Raw genomic sequence first — 18,306 nt, 5'->3', positions numbered from 1 at the left:
ACAGGGAGATAAGCTCGGTGCTTTGTGACCACCTAGAGGGGTGGGATAGGGAGGGTGGGAGGGAGACGCAAGAGGGTGGAGATATGGGGATATATGTATATGTATAGCTGATTCACTTTGTTATAAAGCAGAAACTAACACACCATTGTAAAGCAATCATACTCCAATAAAAATGTTTTAAAAAAAAAAGAAAAAGAAAAGCGGAGGAGGATCAGGAGCATCCTGATGCAAGTCTGAGGGAGTCTCCCATGTCTCCCATGAGGTCTCCGCAGCTGCACTTTGCCGTATCCCACTTTGCCTCCTCTTACAGCTCTGAACACACAGACCTGTGTTGCCTCGACTCTGTCCAATTTGAACAAAAGCCGACTTCCCCATTGCCAGTGGTTTGTCTCATGCTGCGACACATGGGAGCATTCCAAAACTGGGACGTGACTGATATGAATTGAAAAATTTTACCAATTACTAACATGTTTTTAGGAAATATATCATGATGCTGAAAAAAAGTAGTTCCACTGAAAGAGATTTGGCAACTGCATCAAGGTTTGTTTCTTAAGGAACCAAAATAATGGAGCAAATAAATGTGTATATATATTATTTAACTTTCAATCTGATTTACATGCTTACTTTTGAGCAAATATGTGAACTGAGATGCCCTAAATATAATATGAAATAACATGTTTATTGTGGACGATTACACAGATGTTATTTGATAGCTCTTTACACTGTATCATTCACACAATGAGAAATATCTTTTCCTTTTCATGTTTAATAAAGTATACTGGTCTTATAACTGTATCATTTGCAGCATATAAAGCTTTTGGCTTTTAATAATTCAACTTCTTGCATTGAAGTTGATCCACATGTTAACGATTACAGTTAAGTGAATAAGGCTTTAGGCATGAAAGTGGCCCTCAGAGGCTTATGTTTCTTCTCATCTCACTAAAATGACTCTTTTGGAGCACGTTTACATAAGAAATGGATGTCATATATATTTTTTCACACTGGTTTGAATTTTCTTTCTTTTACTCCTTTTACTCTCCAATATTACACCACCTCACCTACACTGATGTATTCATTAGCTATGTTTATTGTCTATTTGTATGATTATCATATTATCATCCACAGTGTTGGAGTTTAATTTGCTCTATTTTTGTGGTAAGAATGAAACAAACTGCTTCACTAACCAGCAAACAGAATGGAGAGAGGAGCCCTTTAAAAAATATACATGTTGCAATATACAAGTTACAAGCTATAATTAAAAATATGAGAAAACCAACCTCAGTAGACCCTTTAGAAGTTAAAGGTCTATGGGAAATAGGCCACATTTTGAGTTTACCTCATTCTATTTTCATTCAAAAAATTTTTTTCTACATATACGAGGTATTTCTTGCTAGAGGATTTTGGGTGCCTGCGAATCAAGGAAATTTTGCAAATAAGGAGAAAACCACAGAAACGTCATTCACAGATGATTCAGTTTTCAGTATTATTGATACGATTTTGTAGAGATGCCAGAATCAATTAAAGCCTGTTGAAAGTACATATGTTAAAAGTAACTAATTGCTTTCAAATTTTCATTACTTTTCATTTCATAGAAAAAAGCTTTTCTTTAAAAAAAACTAAATTTTATGTTATAGGAAGAAACTAAACACATAACTATGCTTTAAGTACTTTGCAACCAGATTGTAAATAAGTTGTTTTAAAAATGGTGTCAGTCGGTCTCACCAGTTTAGAGTGGCTGGAGCAGCCTCTGGGAGGATCTTTCTGGAAATTCGCTGTCGAAAGCCAACTCCAACTTGAGCACAGCTGACATATCCAGTTTATCAAATCGCTCCATTGCCCCTGGCATTTTCTACAAAATCAGATAAGTAGGTTTTGATTTCCATCTTATACTTACAAAATTTTAAATCACTTCTAGAAAACTTAGGAGGTGCTGGGAACCATTAGTTTTCTTGAATAGTAAATAGAAAAACTGATTGTTAAATTGTATTATTTTCATTAAATTTGGGGATATTATTAAAGATTCATATGAACAGTCTCATTTTTCTGCTTATAACTATGATAGCTGCCTCCTCTCCCAAAAAAGCAGGGCTCATCTCTTATGAAAAGGCATTTTTCAGGTTGAGATCTAGACAAATTGACATTATTCAGCAACTTTATTATCATCAATTTTAGCTTTCCTTTTTTCCATTCTATGAGTCTTCCTGGGATGTGACTGACACTCACTCTTGCTCCTATAACCAAGCTGGAATTTCGTAAAGACTCCACTTCTTTGGTTTTTTCTAAGATCAAGTCCTGGGCATCCTTTTCATCCTTGTTGCTGCAATATAGAAAGAAAAAACAAATATAAAATGCAAACATGGAAAAAAATTAATCAACCTAAATGAGGATATGAGAAAGATACATGACAGCAAATCTTAGCATAAGACTATTTAAGGAGTCATAAATAATTTACAACCAACAGAAAAGAGTGAAAGTCTAGAGATGCTACCAAAATATATAGCCCTGGATTTTCACAATGCTCTTAGAAAATGTGAAGTGGCTGGCTGGATTTAAGAAACATTGGACAGGAGTAGATGAATTCCTAGGTTCAGACCATGTAGTTGGGGAAATCATTAATTCAAGGCAAAGACAGTTTTATGGACTTAATTAAGAAATGTCACTATTCTGAACTGTTTATTCTTAATTAGAGATTAATGTAAATATTAATGTAAGCACTGAAAATCTACACTACACCCAACTAAAATAGCTTACTGGTAAGCATTATGTACAGTCTATACCACTTATTACTGTAACAGCCTTAAACCTCCATTCGCAGAAGGATCGCTCAGTTAATGAGATGGTTAGTCCCATCACTCCCCAGCAAGTTCTGTGCTGGCAAATGAAAACTCAAGTATAAGAGTGAACGAAAGAAACTTTTAGACATACAAAGAGGTAGATAGTTTACAACACACAAACTTTTCTGAAAGAATTCTTCCAGGATGTTCTTTAGTGCAAAACAAAAGTCGAATTCAAGAGAGACGGAAACAGGATACAAGAACAGTGGCAACAACTATAATTGTAACTTATGATTAAGTCTAATATACTGTCAATAAATTATAATCTGGATCTAAAATCCCATATGATATCAGTGTTAGATCTGGAGTGGAACTCTCAGAGTTCTGGGCCAGTTGCAGGGAGAACACAAGAGCCCTACCCTCACTGTCTCCACTGGCCATTCAATCTTCGTGAAGCAGCAGTCATCATAGAATAATGACTCTGCTGGATCACAATCAATGCCTACCAGTAAATAAGCAAATTCTTTGAGCACCTTAGAAAAGACATGCCCTATAGAAACAGATTACACAATTTTGAATATTTTTATTGTTAATGAAAACTTAGAGCATCTTGTATCTTTACAGTAAGAGGTAATATCACAGATTCTCATATAACTGAACTTGAAAAATACATTTCTTCGTATCTGATCTCCAGAAACTCTGTTAGGCTCAATTATGATGTTTTTGTATTAAGTGTGATTATAGTGGAAATTTTTGAAATAAAGCTGCATCTCACGTATACTTACATGTGATACATGATATGAAGGGCTTTCAGGAGAAAAAATATTTTCTTGCGTGGCTTTCCTGCATGCTAATAATCAAAGAAGCAAACTGAGCACAATGCTTGAACAAATTCTTACGGAATTTAAAAGGAAATAACTGCCTACGAACAAATCACAATTGAAAGAGTTTAGGCAAGACACAAGACAAACACAAACCAAAATATGTGCAGGAAAGAAACAACAGTGAAACTAGTGTAGGCATTGGGTCACATATTCCTGGGAACCAATTTGGTTCTAACTGCTAGGATTTATGTGAACCTAAGTATATTAAAAGCATCTCTGGGGACTTCCCTGGTGGAACAGTGGTTAAGAATCCACCTGCCAATGCAGAGGGCACGGGTTTGATCCCTGGTCCGGGAGGATCCCACATGCTGAGGGGCAGCTAAGCCAGTGCGCCACAACTACTGAGCCCACGTGCTGGAACTACTGAAGTTGAGCACCTGGAGTCCGTGCTCCACAACGAAAGAAGCCACCGCAGTGAGAAGTCTGCGCTCCACAAGAGGAGTGGCCCCCGCTCACAACAATTAGAGAAAGCCCACGTGCAGCAACGAAGACCCAACGCAGCCAAAAAATAAATAAAAATAAGAAATAAAATTTTTAAAAAGCATCTCTAAATTAAGACACAAAATGGAGTGTTAATATGTATTTACCTGGCAGAGTAGTTAAAAGCATCTGAAATATATACATTCAAAAAATTGTGTGTGTGTATACATGCATCAGAAGATAGATATATAGGTATATATATATATACATATATACACATAAACATTTTGCCCCATTTATTTTATCTCTTGTTCACTCTCTTTCTCCATATGTTTCTCTTTCTGAATCATTTGAAAATAAGTCACAGACACTATGTTTTATTACCCCTTAACTACTTAAGTAAAAGAACACTTCTTATATACTCACAGTACAAAAATAAAAACCTGGAAATCCAACATCGACACAACACTATTAACTAAAATATAGCCTATATTTAAATTTTATTAATTTTCTTTATATATATGTGTGTGTGTATATATATATATTTGCACATTGTGGACACACAGCTTTTTTGTTGTTATTGTTAAATACACACCAAAAAAGAGTTAGCTTACAGAAATTGTCTTAATTTTTAATCTCAGTCAAAACTTGATAATTCAGGAAAGTGAGCTGAAGAATGTTTAAGAGTAATAAACACATGTAATTTCCTAATTCATTAATTTCATGATATATTTAAATATAGTGCTACCTGTAGTTCAAAGCACCATTTCCTGTTATAATTTGTAAGAAAAGAAAATAGAAATTTAGCTAAAAAAATAAGTATTCTTTTGAAAGCAGAAGCCCTGAAACCCAGCTCTAAGTATAAACACTATTTAACATATATTTTTTAAAAGTGTAATTGAGTTATTACTGGTAAATTAATAGGAAAAGAACTGCAGACGTTGGCCTTAAGTACCTTCCTGAGGCATTCTGTAGGGGCATAAAATCATTCACCCTACAGAATAAGGGCGTTCTGTCCTTGCTCATAGTGACACAAACAGTCCCAGGGTTTCCCCTCCTGGAGATCTTGGTGGAGCAGGGAGGCCTGAAAGTCTAGCTCCAAGTCCTGCAACTGTCCAAAGGAGTTGCCGGTGTGAGGCCAACTGCTGCTCCCTGAGGTTGGAAGGATCCTGCCTCAGGATTCCAAGGAAGGCACTGGCCTCAGTGGCAGTTAAATGAGAAGACATAACTGTACAGGCTTGATGGGCATCCAAGTATAATGGCCCATCCTGTGGGAAAGGAGGAAATCCTTCCCTGGATCATAGGGTGGGAGAAATCCAAAAGGACATTCTGGTGATGACATTGTGATACTGAATCATTCAACATAGCCTTTGAACTCTGAACTTTCATATATATACATATATATACAAAATATATATGATTTTATGTATATATATATATGTAGGACAAGAAGAAATTGCTATAAGTCATTTCATAATTTTTTTATTCTGTTTTGTTTTGTTGAGATATTTCCTTTTGGTAACCATTAATTTTGATAAAATTTCAAACTTGCAGAAAAGCTTAAGAATAGACAAAGACCTCCTGTAAATTCTTTATCAAATTTACCATTTTAAATATTTTGCCCCATTTACTTTACCTCTTGCTTACTCTCCCGCTCCATTTGTTTCTTTGTTTTGTTTTGTTTTGTTTCTGAATCATTTGAAAGTAAGTCACAGACATTAAGCTTTATTACCCCTGAGATACTTAAGAATAAGGACACTCCTTACATAACCACAGTACAAAATTTAAAACCTGGAAATTCAACATCAACACAACACTATTAACTAAAATATAGCCTCTATTCAAATTTTGTTAATTGATCTAATAATGTCCTTTGTAATTATTTTTCTCCAGGTTCAGGATGGAATCCAGGACTGCTAGCTGCATTTAGGGGACATCTTTAATCTGGAGACATTCCTCAGTTTGTCTTTGTCTTTTATGACTTGGAGACTTTGACAAATACAGATCAATTATTTTCAGTTTTGTTTCCACATGATTAGATCCATGTTAGCAGCTTGGAAAGGAATTCCGTAAAACTGATGTTCTGCCCAATTGCACCCTATAAGATGGCACAAACTCCAACGCCATGTGCCCCAGGGTCACTTGATGCCCATTTGTTGGTGATATTAACTTTGGGTAACCAGATTGCTTCTTTACTGTAAATTTTCTGTTCTCCATTTCTAACTAATAAGCTGTTCTGTAGGAAAATATTTCAAAATTCAGCAGTTATCCTGTTCCTCATCAAACTTTCATCCACTGACCATTCTTACCTGAATGTTATTAATATGCTCTGAAGACAGGTTTCCAATGTCGTCATTCCTTCTACATTTGTTAATTGGCATTCACTATAAGAAACAGCTTTTCCTTTTCTCTCACTTATTATGTATTCTTTAATTTATTTATACCTGAATATACTAATGGGCTCTGATTTCATCTTATTCCTTATTTATTTTGATGCTCAATTGTCTCCTGCATTAGTCAGCTCAGGGTACTATAACAAAATACCATAGGCTGGGTAGCTTAGACAACAGAAATGTCTTTCTCACAGTTCTGGAGGCTACAAGCCCAAGAACAAGGCATCATAAAAGTAGGTGTCACCCTGAGGCTTCTTCTTTTGGCTTGTAGGTGGCCGCCGTCTCACTGTGTGCTCAGATGGCCTCTTCTTCGTGTGTGCTTGGAGAGAGAAAGAGCGGTTTTGATGTCTCTTATAAGTGCCTCACTCTCATGACCTCATCAAACCTAGTCACTTCCCAAAGCCCCCACCTCCAAATCCCATCACATGGAGGTTAGGACTTCAACATATGAATTTAGGAGGGGAAAAAATATTGATCCCGTCTGGACAATTATCTCCTATTGGTCAGAGGGAAACACTTCAAGCAGACTCTTAAGTCCTTTTCATAAGCTCCAATATTATTTGAAGGCTTAATTGTTTTCTGGCATAAGATGTACCAAGGTCATCTTGTTCTTTCACTGTCCTAGATATGGAATCAAGAATTTTCCGAGGACCCCTTTTTCTTTTTGTGGGGATTGATATTTAGAAAACAGCACACTATATGTGCTGCTTGCTACTGGCTTATTGCTCATTGCTACTGGCTTATCCCTGCTCTCATTCCTCTCAGCAGAAAGAACTAGGTGAACATGCAGATATGTGCACACGCATATACATATATGCGCACACATATACGTATACAAACATACATATACACGTACACGTACCACTCAAATACACATACCCATGTACACATACATGCCTGTACACATACCACACATGCACAAACTTATATATACACACACAGACACAGAGGCACAGACATATATACATGTATATAAGCTTTATAAAAATAATAAAATGAAACACAAAATAGACATTTTAAATCTGATTCCTGAACCTGACACTATTACAGAAGCATATCTCTTAGGAAATGGAGTAGGAGCCAGGCAACATGGTGGACAAACCTCATAGAATCAGGAGTCATTGACTCTTACCACACCTGTTCACCTGAGAAACAGCTGTGAAGCATGCTAAGCAGAGTGGCAGCTGTATCTCTTAGCAATACCTTGAGTCTTAAATGTTCTGTGTTCAAAATCTCTACTCCTATAGTCACAAAGGTCATTCACACTTACTTTAATGTTGGAATAAATATGGCTATATAACAACAACTCTTAGCCTATAAAACGTAGAGATGAATATCTGTTTTCCTTGGGGACTTTGCTAGTGCAGAGCCTTCATTTGGTTGGGCTCATACTGAATTATGCACAAAGAGGCAAGCAGTGGAAGGCAAGACTCCATGGGACATAATCTAGTCCCTTAATCTCAACTCTAGACCATGAGGAAATTCTCATTTAAATGAGAATTAAATGCAGTTCATTCAATGCTCTTAGCTATATTAAATTAATAGGTAGTATTCTATATTATAAATCTCTTTTATAATGTAATCTTTGAGGGCAGGATTGATACACTCATAGAATTTTAGTGGACTTTCTAAAATCTGCTAAGAGAAGGCTGGAAGGCAGTGTGAAAGAATGCTGTATCAATGCTTGCTGAATGATGGATGTTATCAATGAGACCATCCAGTGTGGGTCAGCTCAGGGACACTCCAGATGATGGTTTCCAAGACAAGAGTAAATAAGGACCAGTTGGTCTGAAAAGTGTAATTGGAAACTGTTCTACATACATCAAATTGTTTAAGAAAATTAATTAATTCAAGGAAGATAGATGATTATCTGCCACCATATGAAGTTTTGCTTGTTAGTGAGGGATTACACACATACACAATCACACACAATATTATTGAAAAAATTTTAATGATGGTTCTTTCCAGAGTACTGTGTTCACTAATACATCTGGATAAGAGGAACTGTGTAGAAATTGTATACAAACTCCTCTAACCTCTTCCAACAAGCTCTAGTTTCTCCCTATCTTAAGCCAAAAAGAAAAATGTTAAAACTTCAACTCTCAGCTAAGTTTACCCCAGAATGACTATAAAATAAGACTAAAATAGCATAAAACAAAAATCCAGGTCTTTGAAGCCATTTGAGGACAGCCAAAGCCACCAAGATACCAGAGTAAAGGGAAATACATAGAGTGGGCCTTATATTCACCACAACCCTTTCCTTCAGAGCATTTGTTAGTTTGCCATTCTGTGCACAGACACAAAACAAAAAATAGCAGCCCAGAGCTTACAGCAATCTTACTGGGCTGCAGGAGCTGATGGCCAAAATTTGAGAAGAAAGGGAATCAAAGAGGACTTGACATTCTGCATGCAACTTCCTTCTTCACAGGGCATTTGATATATTCTAGGCTGTACCTATGGAACAAAGAAGACAAGCAAAAAAGCAGTTTTAAGAGACTACAAAATGAAAGCAGAGTTTCAGCTGTTTAATAGTGCTGGAGAAATGGAAGTTGGAGTTCAGAGCCTATCAAAGAGCAGAAGTCCTTGTCAACATTCGAGGTTTTCATTTGAGACCTCAGAAAGTCTCCACCATGGGAGTCAGAACAAACTAGAAAATGCCAGCTTTAACAATGTCTGAAATACCATCTGAACTGGATTCAGGTGAACTATCCACTCTCTATCTGCCTACCAACAGAAAATCCAATCTAAGGAAAAACAGCTTCATCCTGAGCCTCTATAGTTGCTTATGAAATTTCTGTTATTTAATGAAAAGGCAGTGCACTAAGAATTCAGGAAACATGATCAGGTAATCAAAAATACAAAAGTAAAAACAGACAATAGAGAAAACCCACAGGTAAACTATATCGTGTCATGTCTCCAATCCCGCAGAGGCCAACTGTGAGTCAGAATTTATTCAGAAATGCACTAGTGAGCAATAATTATGGAAGGGAGGGTACAGGGGCAGAACTGGGAAGAGAGAGAAGTTGAGTCATCATGAAGACCCAATTATAGTCTAAACTGACTCCATGGAGAACTCTAGATCAAGAATGGGCTTTCTGAGTTGTGTCAACTTGTGCAAAGATAAGCAGACATTTATGTTACTCATCAGTCAATGGATGTGGGCTTCCCTAGGGTGGTAAAACCTTGGCAAAGTGGTTCTGCATCTACAGCTGAGGCAATCCTGGAGTTACTGAGAGCTGAAAGTAGTCTGCTGACAGAACTCCGAGAAGTGGAGCCAACAAACGTTTCAGTGAAGAGGGAATGTGGGTACACATCACATGTTCAAGAGGATATATAAAAGATGAAAGATAGATAAAACTAAACTGGGATTTTAAAAAGATGTCATGTTATTGGGACATATGAAAAAACAGAAGCCAAGACAAGATTCGATGTGCAAGATATTTATTAGGAGAAACACTTGTAAGAGTGTATTAATCATGTTTATTATTTTCTATATTTTATGATGCTTTGATATCTTGAAGCCTTATGGACCCAGAGAGAGGTTGACCCTTGCAGGGTTAGCTAACTCCTAGAGATAGCAAACAACTTGCCTGAAAGCATGCCTTTGATATGCAAACCAACTAACCCAGAGCCTATACCCCCAACTACTTCCTTTATCTAATTCTCACACACACCAAGCCAGTACTCCTCCTGCCCTACATCACCTCTGTAACAGGTACCAGACAACTAAGGATGACTTCTATAGCCCAGATTCCACCAAAATCATTCAAACTATCCAATCTTAGACCTGCTCAGATGCTTAGCCTGTCTTACCTTTCCTCCCCATGAAACCACAATAAATTCTCTGGCCCATGCTCTCCCCTCTCCTTCTCCCTCCTGACTGACCCTGGTGCTTCCCCATGTGTCCCTGCAGGGCACAGTATGCTCCTTCCCCTTGGGAATTTTAAGCAATAAACTCCTCCTTCAAGGCAGTCATCAGTCCATATCTGTCATCTTACCATACCTAATTAAATCAAATCCAAGCTACCCACCAAAACAGAGAGGAAATGGAGAGGGACCCTGGGAGAACCCAGATATGACCCCAGGAGAAGGAAAGAGAGAAGAAAAGAACATGTGTGGAAGGACCTTATACTGAAGTGCAGTTCTAAGGTATGCCTGGCAAGGATGTCGGGGACACCTTAAGGCAAACTCTCCTGGCAACTTAGTCCTCCACCTCTCAGGACCATCCTGCCCTTGGTATTCCTACAAAGCTCACTGGCTGGGATCAGCCTGTGGGAATCACAGCCCCAGTACAAACACTGTGATGAATTTAGAATGCAGCAGCTGAGACCAATGGCCAATTAAATATGGTCCCTACTTTGGGAGGTGAGAGGTGCATTCTCATGGCCACCAAAGATGGTAATTCTAGAACATAAAACATGTAACTTGAAACAGAGATTCAACAGATGGGATATTAGTGAACAGGAAGATAGGTCAATAAAATTTTTTTCGATAGAAAAATTATGGGAAGGGAGAAGGAAAATATAGAAAGTTTGAAGACTGTACATGAAAAGCAGTGAAAATGTATAACAAAAGTATTTATAGTGCAAGAATAATGAAGAGGGAGAATTGGACAAAAGTAGTATTAGAAAAGGTACTGACCAAGAATTTTCCAAAATTAATATCAAGTGACAAATTCAGAAAGCTCTACAAACCTCAAATCTGACAAACAAAAATTAAGCCAAATCTAAGTTTATCTTACTAAAATTGCCGATAATCAGTGACAAAGAGGGGGAAAAGAATCATTTTGCTTTCAAATGGAAAACAATAACATTTTTCATAAAAATTATGGGAGTATCTCTCTCATTATTTGGTCAATAAAGGAAAAACAATTTTTAACTGCTTAATGAAAATAACTGCCAGCTTACAATTCTATACCCAGTAAAGAATATACTTCAAAAAAGCATGTGGGGGCTTCCCTGGTGGCGCAGTGGTTGAGAGTCCGCCTGCCAATGCAGGGGACATGGGTTCGTGCCCTGGTCTGGGAAGAATCCCACATGGGGTCCGTGCGCCATGGCCACTGAACCTGCGCGTCTGGAGCCTGTGTTCCGCAACGGGAGAGGCCACAACAGGGAGAGGCCCGCATACCGCAAAAAAAAAAAAAAAAAAAAAAAAGCATGTGGTTATACTGGAGATATAATATGGAACAAGATGAGTATCATTTACATGGCTGTATGGCATATTTGAAAGTTTTTAAGACAGTAAATCTTAAGAGCTCTCATCACATGGGGAAAAAAACATTTTTTAACTACATGAGATGATGGATCCTATCTGTAACAATTACAAATTCACATATTCTTTTACTTGGCTATTCCACATATAAGAATTTATACTACAAATAAACCCTCAAATGTTTGCAAGAATGTACGGATAACATTATCTGTGGCTTTGTTTAAGGATGGCAAATGGTTAAATCAATTTTCATACTTTAACTCAATGGAATACTAAGTGGCCATATCAAGGAAATGATCATGTATTGATAGATTGATCACCACTATATTCTTAAATGAAAAAAGCAAAATATATAACAGAATACACAGTATGCTATCTTTTGTGACAAGGAGAGTATAAAAGTATATATGAGTATTTGTATCTTCCCTGAATGTACACATAAATTTTCTTTGAACAAATAGGTTAGAAATTAATAATATTGCTTGCCAGCAGGGAGAGAAATTGATTAAGTGGGAAACAGTAGAATAAGGGAGATTTTTCACTGTATGCTCTTTTGTATCTTGTTAATTTATTATCTATTCTGTCTATTAAATTATTTTAAGTAAACACTGGAAGTTTCCAGTTCTGGTAAAGATGGAACAAGCACACTCCATCTTATTGAATGCAAATAAAATCCTAGGGCAGAATAAATGGAACAGCTATCTGAGGACTCTGAAATGTAAATCGTAAAAGGTAGATTGAAGAAACAAACCAGAATCCAAGTAAGAACAATCCAGCAGTAAGGTTCTTAGATATTCCCCCCCGACCTTTGGTATCTCCTGACCTGAATTCAAAGTCAACTTGAAACCTGAAATGGCACAAAAGGTGTAGAGAGAATGAATTCTAAGAGAAGCCTTTTCTTTCTGATCTACCTTTAACAATAAAGAAGGGTGACTCGTGGGGGAGAATCAGATCAAGAGGTGAAGTCAAGGGCCAAGGAGAGTTATTTCTAGACCTTGAAACCTAATTGAGGAACCCCCAATATTTACCTGGCTAGATTTCAGAACGTGTATGATAAAGTGACTACTTTTTTACCTTCCATTTTGCCTCATTTTGAATCACAATGTCTAAAGCTTCTATCCTATGCCTGCTATCATACCCTTGTATAATTCCATTCTGCTGAAGGTGGGTGGGTCCTGTGACCTGCTTGTAGCTTATAGAATATGTCAAAAGTGATAGCATGTTACACCTGTGACTATATTGCCTTATATAAAATTCTATCTTGCTAGCATAGATTCTCCTTCAGAGCATGATGAAGTAAGTATCCATGCTGGAGAAGCTCACATGACGAAAGCAGATGGCCTATAAGATCTGAGGGAGCCTCCAGCTGATAGCCAGTGAAAGTCATATAGCTGCAAGAAAATACATTCTGCCAACAACATGAATGAACCAGAAGTAAATGCTTCTCCAGTTAAGCCTCCAGATGAGAATACAGCCTGACCAATACTTTGACTGCGGCCATATGAGACACTAAGCAGAAGACCCATCTAAATTTTATCTGGACTCTCCTGACCCACATAACCTCTGAGATAATAAATGTATGTTCTATTTTAGCCACTAAGTTTAAGGCCATTTGTTATGCAGCAATAGAAAAATGAATATAGTGGAATGAAATGCACTGAACGACAGAGAGAAAAATAGATTGGAAAACAAAAAAGGAACAGAGCCTCAGACCTATTAGACAACATCAAAGGGTTTAATATTTGTGTCACTGCAGTCCTAGAAGAGAAGAGAAAGTGTGCAGAAAAAAATATTTTAAGAAATCATGACTAAAAACTTCCCAAGATTGGCAAAAGACATAAACTTCCACATTGAAGAAAGTCAGTGAATCCAAATAAATCCGTACACAGATACATCATGAGCAAACTGCTCAAAAAAAAAAAAAAAAACAGAGAAAAATAATGCATAACACAGAGACAAACAGTGATTTGAATGACCTGTTTCTCATCCAAAACCATAGTGGCATAATTCAAAAAGAGTCATGTACCACAATGTTCATTGCAGCTCTTTACAATAGCCAGGACATGGAAGCAACCTAAGTGTCCATTGACAGATGAATAGATAAAGAAGATGTGGCACATATATACAATGGAATATTACTCAGCCATAAAAAGAAATGAAATTGAGTTATTTGTAGTGAGGTGGATGGACCTAGAGTCTGTCATGCAGAGTGAAGTAAGTCAGAAAGAGAAAAACAAATACCATATGCTAATACATATATATGGAATCTAAAAATTAAAAAAAAAGGGTTCTGAGGAACCTAGGGGCAGGACAGGAATAAAGACGCAGACATAGATAATGGACTTGAGGACACGGGGAGGGGGAAGGGTAAGCTAGGATGAAGTGAGAAAGTGGCATGGACTTATAAATACTACCAAATGTAAAATACATAGCTAGCGGGAAGCAGCTGCATAGCACACGGAGATCAGCTCAGTGCTTTGTGACCAACTAGAGGGGTAGGATAGGGAGGGTGAGAGGGAGACGCAAGTGGGAGGAGATATGAAGATATATGTGTATGTATAGCTGATTTACTTTGTTATAAAGCAGAAACTAACACACCATTGTAAAGCAATTTTACTCCAATAAAGACGTTGAAAAAACAAAAAAAAAAAACCATAATGGTCAGAAGACAGTGGAACACATGTTATGCTAGGAGAAAAAAAATCCATGTGCATGTAAAATATTATTCAGGAATGAAGGCAATAAAAAGATATTCTCAGATGAAGGAAAACTAAGAGAATTCGTCACCAGCAAACCCGCTGTAAAAGAAATGCTAAAAGAGTTCTTGTGAAATAACACCCAAAGAAAATATAGAATTTCAGGAATAAGAAAAGAGAAAAAGAAATAGTAAGTATCTATTTAAATATTTTAAAATTTTCTCTGCTTAAGTTCTTTTAAATATGTGTGACAACTAAAATCAGAAATTATAACATTGTCTTATAGGATTTTGAATATATTTCTACAACATAAATGGGGGAAAGTTAATGGACTTATGTGGTGGTAAAGTTTCTATATTCAACTTGAAGTGGTAAAATGTAAAATTCTTAGTATAATGAGAAATGTTAAATATGTATATTTTAATACTTAGAGCAATCAATAGAAAATTACAGAAATATTATTTTTAAAATTCAATAGATAATTTTAAATGGAAACCTAAAAACAAGTCAAATACTTCAAAAGAAGTCAAGAAAGAGTAACCAGGAATAGAAAACAGAATAAACAGAATAAACAGAAAACAAGTAATAGGAGAGTAGACCTAAATGCACACATATCAATATTATGTTATATGTTAATGGTATAAACACACAAATTAAAAGACAGAGATGGTCGGAATGAATTTAGAGCTGACTGTATGCTATTTGGAAGAAATGCAGTTTAAATAAATGATACACACAGGTTAAATGGGAAAGGATGAAAAAAGGATAAACCATGCAAACACTGGTGAAAGCAGGAGAGGTTACACTAATATCAGACAAAGTAGATTTCTGAGCAAGGAAAAACAACATGAATAAAGAAAAACATTAAACAATGACAAAAGTGTCAAATAACAAAGAATACATAATAGTCCTAATGTGTATGCATCAAACAACAGAGATTCAAACCACATGAAGCAAAAACTGAAAGAATGGGCAGATCTACAGTTACCGTTGAAGACTTCAATATTCCATTCTCAATTATCAACACAACAATCAGAGAGAAAATCAGCATGAATATAGAAGAACTGAACAACGTCATCTAACAACTTGATCTAATATTTATAGAACACTTCATCCAACAGGAGCAGAATTTTCATCAAGAGAGATCATATCCTGGGTCATAAAACAAACCTCAACAATCAGACAGAATGTGTTCTCTGACCATAATTAAACTATCTAGAAATCAATTATAAAATAACTGAAAATTCTCCAAATATTTAGAAACAAAAAACACACTTTTAAATAACCTATGTGCAAAGAGGAAGTTTCAAGGGAAATTAGAAAATATTTTTTTGAACTGAATGAAAATGAAAATATAGCTCATCAAAATTTGTGGAATGTAGCTAAAGCACTAGAGAGAAATTTATAGATTTAACTGTTTATTTAGAAAAGAAGAAAAAAATTCAACTCAGTAATCTTAAATTTGCAACTTAAAAACTAGAAAAAGAAGAAGGAAAAAATGCAAAACTAGTGGAAAAAAAAGAATTAGTACAGATAAGAACAAAGGTCAGTGAAATTGAAGACAGCAAAACAGTAATGAAAATGAATAAAACCCAAAACTGATTCTTTTTTAAAAATTAATAACTTTGATAAACCTCTAGCCAAAATAACAATGAAAAAGAAAGAGAAGACACAAATTATCAATATCAGGAGTGGAAAAAAAAGGATATCACCCCAGACCTCACAGATATTAAAAGGATAATAAGAGAGCAATATAACAATTCTAGGCACATAAATTAGACTTAGATAAAATAGATGAGTTCCTTGAAAGCCATAAACTATACTAAAGTTCACCCAAGAAAGACTAGACAAGCCAAAGAGTACTATATCTAACAAGGAAATTAAACTTATAATTTAAAAATACCCCTTTGCAAAAGACTACAGGCCCCAATAGTTTCACTGGAAAATACTATCAAATCTTTAATAAAGAAATAAATCTTCATAAATAAATGGTGCCAGAATAATTAGTTACTTGTATGCAAAAGAAAAAATACCTCAAACTAAACTTCACACCTTATACAAATAGTAACTCAAAAATGTATCACAGATCTATGTGTAAAATGTAAAACTATAAAACTTTTAGAAGAAAACATAGGAGACAATCTTAATTACCTTGGTTGAGCAAAGTGTTCTTGGCATGTTTTAAAAGAAAAATAATAATAATTGGACTTCATCAAAATTTAAAACTCTTGCTCTGTAAAATATATTATTAAAAGAATGAAGAAACAAGGTATAGACTGGGAGAAAACATTTACAAAACACTTATCTGACAAAGAACTTATATCCAAAGAACTTATATTTTTAAAAAAATTCCCAAATCTCAACAGTAATAAAACAAACCAACTTTTTTAAGTGGCAAAACATTTGAACAGACATTTCACCAAGGAAGATGTATTGTTGGCTCATCAGAAGATGCTCAGTATAATTAGCCATTATCTATTTAGGAAATGCGAATTAAAATGATAATGAGTTATAGTTTCACACATATTAGAACAGCTTAAATTTTTTAAAATGTCAATGCCATGTCTGGCAAGAACACAGGGTAACTTGAATTCTCATACATTGTTAGTAAGAATGCAAAATGATACAACCATTGTGGAAAAGAGCTTGGTAAGTTCAAGAAGTTAAATATACAAACACTATATGACCCGACAATCCTAATCCTATGTATTCATTCTTAATAAATAAAAACATATTGACAGAAAATCTATACACAAATGTCTATAACAGCACTCTTTATAAATCATCAAAAGCTGCCAACTAGAGAAATGTCTTTTAATACGTTATTCAGTAAATTCTGATACATCCATACAATGGAATATTAGTGAACAATAAAAAAACCTGAACTATTACAATACACAACTTTGACAAAACTTAAGGACATTACACTGACTGAAAAAATCCAACCTCAAAAAATTATATACTGTATGATTCCATTTATACAGTACTCTATACGTGTGTTCAAACTCATACAACTGTACACAAGAGAAAGTTGACTTACAATATGTAAAATTTTTAAATAATATAAATTAAAATAAACAATGCAGGGCTTCCCTGGTGGCACAGTGGTTGAGGGTCCGCCTGCCGATGCAGGGGACACGGGTTCATGCCCCAGTCCGGGAAGATCCCACATGCCGTGGAGCTGCTGGGCCCGTGAGCCATGGCTGCTGAGCCTGCACGTCCGGAGCCTGTGCTCCGCAACGGGAGAGGCCACAACAGTGAGAGGCCTGCGTACCGCAAAAAAAAAAAAAAAATCATGTACTCCAATGTTCACTGCAGCATTATTTACAATAGCCAGGACGTGGAAACAACCTAAATGTCCATCAACAGATGAATGGATAAAGAAGATATGGTACATATATACAATGGAATATTACTCAGCCATAAAAAGGAAAGAAATTGGGTCATTTGTAGAGAGGTGGATGCACCTAGAGTCTGTCATACAGAGTGAAGTAAGTCAGAAAGAGAAAAACAAATATTGTATATTAACACATATATGTGGAATCTAGAAAAATGCTACAGATGAACCAGTTTCCAAGGCAGAAACAGAGACACAGATGTAGAGAACAAATGTATGGACACCAAGGTGGGAAAGCAGGGGAGGGGTGGTGGTGGTGGTGGGATGAATTGAGAGATTGGGATTGACATGTATACACTAATATGTATAAAATAGATAACTAATAAGAAGCTGCTGTGTAAAAAAATAAAATAAAATGCAAAATAAAATTTCCCTACAGTTGTGGGTGAGCTAGGAATCATTCCCCATTTGGCTCATTTGTGGCTCAACGAACCAATCTCATAATTGGCCACTTGAGAATGGAAAATTCTCATTTGGCCTTTCCCTTTAGTCTTGTCCAAGTATCCTACATTTTGACTGCACTAAAAGATT

The sequence above is a fragment of the Lagenorhynchus albirostris genome, chromosome 7 (assembly GCF_949774975.1).
Source record: "Lagenorhynchus albirostris chromosome 7, mLagAlb1.1, whole genome shotgun sequence".
NCBI classification, from domain to species: Eukaryota; Metazoa; Chordata; class Mammalia; order Artiodactyla; family Delphinidae; genus Lagenorhynchus; species Lagenorhynchus albirostris.
The sequence above is the reverse complement of the archived record's forward strand: the minus strand, read 5'-3'. Positions refer to the sequence as shown.